Raw genomic sequence first — 7,342 nt, forward strand, 5'->3', positions numbered from 1 at the left:
ATCTCTCTATTCCTCTATGCCTCTCTGTCTCTATCCCTCTTTCTGTCTCTATTCCTCTTTACATCTCTATCCCTCTCTCCGTCTCTATTCCTCTTTACATCAATTCAATTCAATTCAATTCAAGGGCTTTATTGGCATGGGAAACATGTGTTAACATTGCCAAAGCAAGTGAGGTAGACAACATACAAAGTGAATATATAAAGTGAAAAACAACAAAATTAACAGTAAACATTACACATACAGAAGTTTCAAAACAGTAAAGACATTACAAATGTCATATTATATATATATATATATACAGTGGTTTAACAATGTACAAATGGTTAAAGGACACAAGATAAAATAAATAAGCATAAATATGGGTTGTATTTACAATGGTGTTTGTTCTTCACTGGTTGCCCTTTTCTCGTGGCAACAGGTCACAAATCTTGCTGCTGTGATGGCACACTGTGGAATTTCACCCAGTAGATATGGGAGTTTTTCCAAATTGGATTTGTTTTCGAATTCTTTGTGGATCTGTGTAATCTGAGGGAAATATGTCTCTCTAATATGGTCATACATTGGGCAGGAGGTTAGGAAGTGCAGCTCAGTTTCCACCTCATTTTGTGGGCAGTGAGCACATAGCCTGTCTCCTCTTGAGAGCCATGTCTGCCTACGGCGGCCTTTCTCAATAGCAAGGCTATGCTCACTGAGTCTGTACATAGTCAAAGCTTTCCTTAAGTTTGGGTCAGTCACAGTGGTCAGGTATTCTGCCGCTGTGTACTCTCTGTGTAGGGCCAAATAGCATTCTAGTTTGCTCTGTTTTTTTGTTAATTCTTTCCAATGTGTCAAGTAATTATCTTTTTGTTTTCTCAGGATTTGGTTGGGTTTAATTGTGCTGCTGTCCTGGGGCTCTGTGGGGTGTGTTTGTGTTTGTGAACAGAGCCCCAGGACCAGCTTGCTTAGGGGACTCTTCTCCAGGTTCATCTCTCTGTAGGTGATGGCTTTGTTATGGAAGGTTTGGGAATTGCTTCCTTTTAGGTGGTTGTAGAATTTAATGGCTCTTTTCTGGATTTTGATAATTAGCTGGTATCGGCCTAATTCTGCTCTGCATGCATTATTTGGTGTTTTACGTTGTACACAGAGGATATTTTTGCAGAATTCTGCGTGCAGAGTCTCAATTTGGTGTTTGTCCCATTTTGTGAAGTCTTGGTTGGTGAGCGGACCCCAGACCTCACAACCATAAAGGGCAATGGGCTCTATGACTGATTCAAGTATTTTTAGCCAAATCCTAATTGGTATGTTGAAATGTATGTTTCTTTTTGATGGCATAGAAGGCCCTTCTTGCCTTGTCTCTCAGATCGTTCACAGCTTTGTGGAAGTTACCTGTGGTGCTGATGTTTAGGCCAAGGTATGTATAGTTTTTTGTGTGCTCTAGGGCAACAGTGTCTAGATGGAATTTGTATTTGTGGTCCTGGTGACTGGACCTTTTTTGGAACACCATTATTTTGGTCTTACTGAGATTTACTGTTAGGGCCCAGGTCTAACAGAATCTGTGCATAAGATCTAGGTGCTGCTGTAGGCCCTCCTTGGTTGGTGACAGAAGCACCAGATCATCAGCAAACAGCAGACATTTGACTTCGGATTCTAGCAGGGGGAGGCCGGGTGCTGCAGACTTTTCTAGTGCCCGCGCCAATTCGTTGATATATATGTTGAAGAGGGTGGGGCTTAAGCTGCATCCCTGTCTAACCCCACGACCCTGTGTGAAGAAATGTGTGTGTTTTTTGCCAATTTTAACCGCACACTTGTTGTTTGTGTACATGGATTTTATAATGTCGTATGTTTTACCCCCAACACCACTTTCCATCAGTTTGTATAGCAGACCCTCATGCCAGATTGAGTCGAAGGCTTTTGAAATCAACAAAGCATGAGAAGACTTTGCCTTTGTTTTGGTTTGTTTGGTTGTCAATTAGGGTGTGCAGGGTGAATACATGGTCTGTTGTACGGTAATTTGGTAAAAAGCCAATTTGACATTTGCTCAGTACATTGTTTTCATTGAGGAAATGTACGAGTCTGCTGTTAATAATAATGCAGAGGATTTTCCCAAGGTTACTGTTGACACATATTCCACGGTAGTTATTGGGGTCAAATTTGTCTCCACATCTCTATCCCTCTTTGTCTCTATTCCTCTTTACATCTCTATCCCTCTCTCCGTCTCTATACCTCTTTACATCTTTATCCCTCTTTCTGTCTCTATTCCTCTTTACATCTCTCTCTCTCTCTCTCTCTCTCTCTCTCTCTCTCTCTCTTTGTCTCTATTCCTCTTTACATCTCTATCCCTCTCTCCGTCTCTATACCTCTTTACAGCTTTATCCCTCTTTCTGTCTCTATACCTCTTTACATCTTTATCCCTCTTTCTGTCTCTATTCCTCTTTACATCTCTCTCTCTCTCTCTCTCTCTCTCTCTTTGTCTCTATTCCTCTTTACATCTCTATCCCTCTCTCCGTCTCTATACCTCTTTACATCTCTATCCCTCTTTGTCTCTATTCCTCTTTACATCTCTATCCCTCTCTCCGTCTCTATACCTCTTTACATCTTTATCCCTCTTTCTGTCTCTATTCCTCTTTACATCTATATCCCTCTCTCCGTCTCTATTCCTCTTTACATCTTTATCCCTCTTTCTGTCTCTATTCCTCTTTACATCTCTCTCTCTCTCTCTCTCTCTCTCTCTGTCTCTATTCCTCTTTACATCTCTATCCCTCTCTCCGTCTCTATTCCTCTCTCCGTCTTTTATGTCTCTATTCTGGTTTGGTCAGGGCGTGAGTTGGGGTGGGCATTCTATCTTGTGTGTTCTATGTTTTCTATTTCTGTGTGTTTGGCCGGGTGTGGTTCTCAATCAGAGGCAGCTGTCTATCGTTGTCTCTGATTGAGAACCACACTTAGGCATCCTTTTCCCCCCTGTGTGTTGTGGGTAGTTGTTTTCTGTTTTGTGTCTTTCTGCACCAGACAGAACTGTTTCGGTTTTGTTCGTTCTCTTCGTTGTTTGTTTGTTTGTTTGTTTAATCAGTGTTCAGTTCAAATAATAAAGATAAACACTTACCACGCCGCACCTTGGTCCTCCACTCCATCCAACAGCCGTTACAATCGTGCTGACAACATTATTCCTGCTCTCTAATAGTGATAAGAGGATGAGAGATGACTGAAAAGAATAAAAAAAGAAAGATAGAATGATAGGAGGACGATGAATCCTCAGATGTTTTGAAAGAAAACGAATAAAAGCGAGTCCATTAGTTTTCGAAGCCAATTTGTAAAAGACAAACACATTGGTATTCTCTCTCATCATTGGTCCTAATGAATGCTGTCTATTACTGTTGGGCAAATGTCATTATTGCGACGTGGTTTAAAACGAGTTCATCCGGAGTCTCATATGGCAGGTACATCTTTAAAGAAGGTTCATTAAAATGTTACGGTGTGTCTCCAAGGATAGTTTTCTGTTAAATAATCCTCTTTAATTGACATATGATTATAATTCTAGATTGGTAACGTCTCTAAGGCGAGTTTTGTTAAATATAAATATAATTTGAAAGATGCAGACTGATTATGAATAGGATGAAAGGCCAGGCATCTTCAAACCACCGTGGCTATACCAGCTAGAGACAAATATAATGAAACGTGTAGGAGACTTTGAAGGTGTACGTGAGACTAAAGCAGAGAAGCAGGCATGTAAATACAGGCTCACACACACACACACACACACACACACACACACACACACACACACACACACACACACACACACACACACACACACACACACACACACACACACACACACACACACACACACACACACACACACACACACACACACACCACATAAGGCTGCTGAGGGTTCCTGTCCTGAAGGTTCCTGTCCTGAGGGTTCCTATCCTGAGGGTTCCTATCCTGAGGGTTCCTGTCCTGAGGGTTCCTGTCCTGAAGGTTCCTGTCCTGAGGGTTCCTATCCTGAGGGTTCCTATCCCGAGGGTTCCTGTCCTGAGGGTTCCTGTCCTGAGGGTTCCTATCCTGAGGGTTCCTATCCTGAGGGTTCCTATCCTGAGGGTTCCTGTCCTGAGGGTTCCTATCCTGAGGGTTCCTATCCTGAGGGTTCCTAAGGACAGACGCTGGGAGACGAGAAGCAAATACAGGGAACATTTCATTAACAACGGACATGAAACAGAACACGGACAGTGTCAGGACAGGGTAAACAAAACGACTTTAATGGTGACACACGGGGGAAACAAAACGACTTTAATGCTGACACACGGGGGAAACAAAACGACTTTAATGCTGACACACGGGGGAAACAAAACTACTTTAATGCTGACACACGGGGGGAAACAAAACAACTTTAATGCTGACACACGGGGGAAACAAAACGACTTTAATGCTGACACACGGGGGAAACAAAACGACTTTAATGCTGACACACGGGGGAAACAAAACGCCTTTAATGCTGACACACGGGGGAAACAAAACGACTTTAATGCTGACACATGGGGGAAACAAAACGACTTTAATGCTGACACACGGGGGAAACAAAACGACTTTAATGCTGACACACGGGGGAAACAAAACGACTTAAATGCTGACACACGGGGGAAACAAAACGACTTTAATGCTGACACACGGGGGACACAAAACGACTTTAATGCTGGCACACGGGGGCGAAACAAAACGACTTTAATGCTGACACACGGGGGAAACAAAACGACTTTAATGCTGACACACGGGGGAAACAAAACTACTTTAATGCTGACACACGGGGGAAACAAAACGACTTTAATGCTGAATCACGGGGGAAACAAAACGACTTTAATGCTGACACACGGGGGAAACAAAACTACTTTAATGCTCACACGGGGGGAACAGCCTGAGAAACATATAGAGGGAGCAATCAACAAAGTAATGATGGTGACAGGTGTGCGTAATGAAGGGCAGCCTGGCAGCCCTCGAGCGCCAGAGAGGGGGAGAGGGAGTATCCGTGACAGCCTATAGGCTCTGATCTAATGTAGTGCACTGTACAGGGAATAGGTTGCCACTCGTGCCGTTGCCTTGGGCTCCACGGGGAATGATGATGAGCTGGTGCCACTCTGAACGAACCTTATCTACTGTAACTTCCTCTGAACACACCGTATCTACTCTAACTTCCTCTGAACACATCTTATCTACTCTAACTTCCTCTGAACACACCGTATCTACTCTAACTTCCTCTGAACGCATCTTATCTACTCTAACTTCCTCTGAACACACCGTATCTACTCTAACTTCCTCTGAACGCATCTTATCTACTCTAACTTCCTCTTGTTAGATACTGAGGCCCTTGATCTACTTCCCCAGAGTCAGATGAACTAGTGGATACTATTTTTATGTCTCTGCGTGGGGTTTGAACGAAAAATGCTAGCAGATACCCATAGACTTCGAGTCATTGTGCTAACGCTAGTTAGCATTGGTTCACGAACCTAGCTCTAAATTCCTTCACACTGGACACAGAGACATACAAATTATATCAATGAGTTCATCTGGCTCTGGGGAAGTAGACAAAGGGCCACATTGCCAAAATCACAAACTATCCCTTTAAATGATACACAGAATAGCTGTTGTGATTATTGATTCTTATGCATCAAGTAGCTATCCCCCTACCACGCACAAGAGGAAGGCTGGGTGACCACCTAGATAACCTGGGACTCAACAGGATAGAAGGATGGGTGACGACCTAGACAACCTGGGACTCAACAGAATAGAAGATGGGTGACGACCTAGACAACCTGGGACTCAATAGAATAGAAGGCTGGGTGACGACCTAGACAACCTGGGACTCAACAGAATAGAAGATGGGTGACGACCTAGACAACCTGGGACTCAATAGAATAGAAGGCTGGGTGACGACCTAGACAACCTGGGACTCAACAGAATAGAAGATGGGTGACGACCTAGACAACCTGGGACTCAACAGGATAGAAGGCTGGGTGACGACCTAGACAACCTGGGACTCAACAGGATGGAAGGCTGGGTGACGACCTAGACAACATAGGACTCAACAGAATAGAAGATGGGTGACGACCTAGACAACCTGGGACTCAACAGAATAGAAGGCTGGGTGACGACCTAAACAACCTGGGACTCAACAGGATAGAAGGCTGGGTGACGACCTAGACAACATAGGACTCAACAGAATAGAAGATGGGTGACGACCTAGACAACCTGGGACTCAACAGAATAGACGGGAAAATATTCAGACCCCTTCCCTTTGTCCACATTTTGTTACATTACAGCCTGGATCTAATATGGATTAAATTAAAACAGTCCATCATTAATCTACACTTAATCTACACACACAATACCCAATAATGACAGAGCGAAAAAAGGTTAGCATTTTCTAAAAAAATAAGTTCCGACCCTTTGCTATGAGACTCAAAATTGAGCTCAGATCATACCCAAGAAGACTCGAGGTTATAATGTCTGCCAAAAGTGGCTTCAACAAAGTACTGAGTAAAGGGTCTGAATACTTATGCAAATGTGATATTTCAGTTTTGAATTTTTTATAAATTAAGTTTTTTCTTTGTCATTATGGGTACGGTGTGTAGATTTATCATGAAAAAAATATATATTATCCATTTTATAATAAGGTTGAATACTTTCTGAATGCACCGTATGTGAAAAAAAATTGAATGTAATTTCAGACTGAAACCAAAAAAGGCAATCCTCATTTTCACAGTCTGGGGAGAGAGTAGGCAGAACGTAATTTCAGACAGGGGAATATTGCTGTGACAACGATCAATCTCCCAGCATCCTCTCTATTCTACGGTCTGAGAAGGAAGAGAAAATAAATGATTCTTGTTTCTCTTTATAGTTTGTTGTTGAAGTGTGTGTGTTTCGAGTCTAAGACTTTGGGGTGGGGGGAGGGGGGTGCTAACCTGACATATGGAATTGTTTTGAAATGGTCATACACCAACAATACACACCAACAATACACACCAACAATACACACCAACAATACACACCAACAATACACACCAACAGTAGATAGTATAGAGTACAGTATATACATATGAGATGAGTAATGTCAGAGCAGCATAGACTGAGATACAGTAGATAGTATAGAATACAGTATATACATATGAGATGAGTAATGTCAGAGCAGCATAGACTGAGATACAGTAGATAGTATAGAATACAGTATATACATATGAGATGAGTAATGTCAGAGCAGCATAGACTAAGATACAGTAGATAGTATAGAATACAGTATATACATATGAGATGAGTAATGTCAGAGCAGCATAGACTGAGATACAGTAGATAGTATAGAATACAGTATATA

This window comes from Oncorhynchus nerka, linkage group LG12, assembly GCF_034236695.1.
Source record: "Oncorhynchus nerka isolate Pitt River linkage group LG12, Oner_Uvic_2.0, whole genome shotgun sequence".
NCBI lineage: Eukaryota > Metazoa > Chordata > Actinopteri > Salmoniformes > Salmonidae > Oncorhynchus > Oncorhynchus nerka.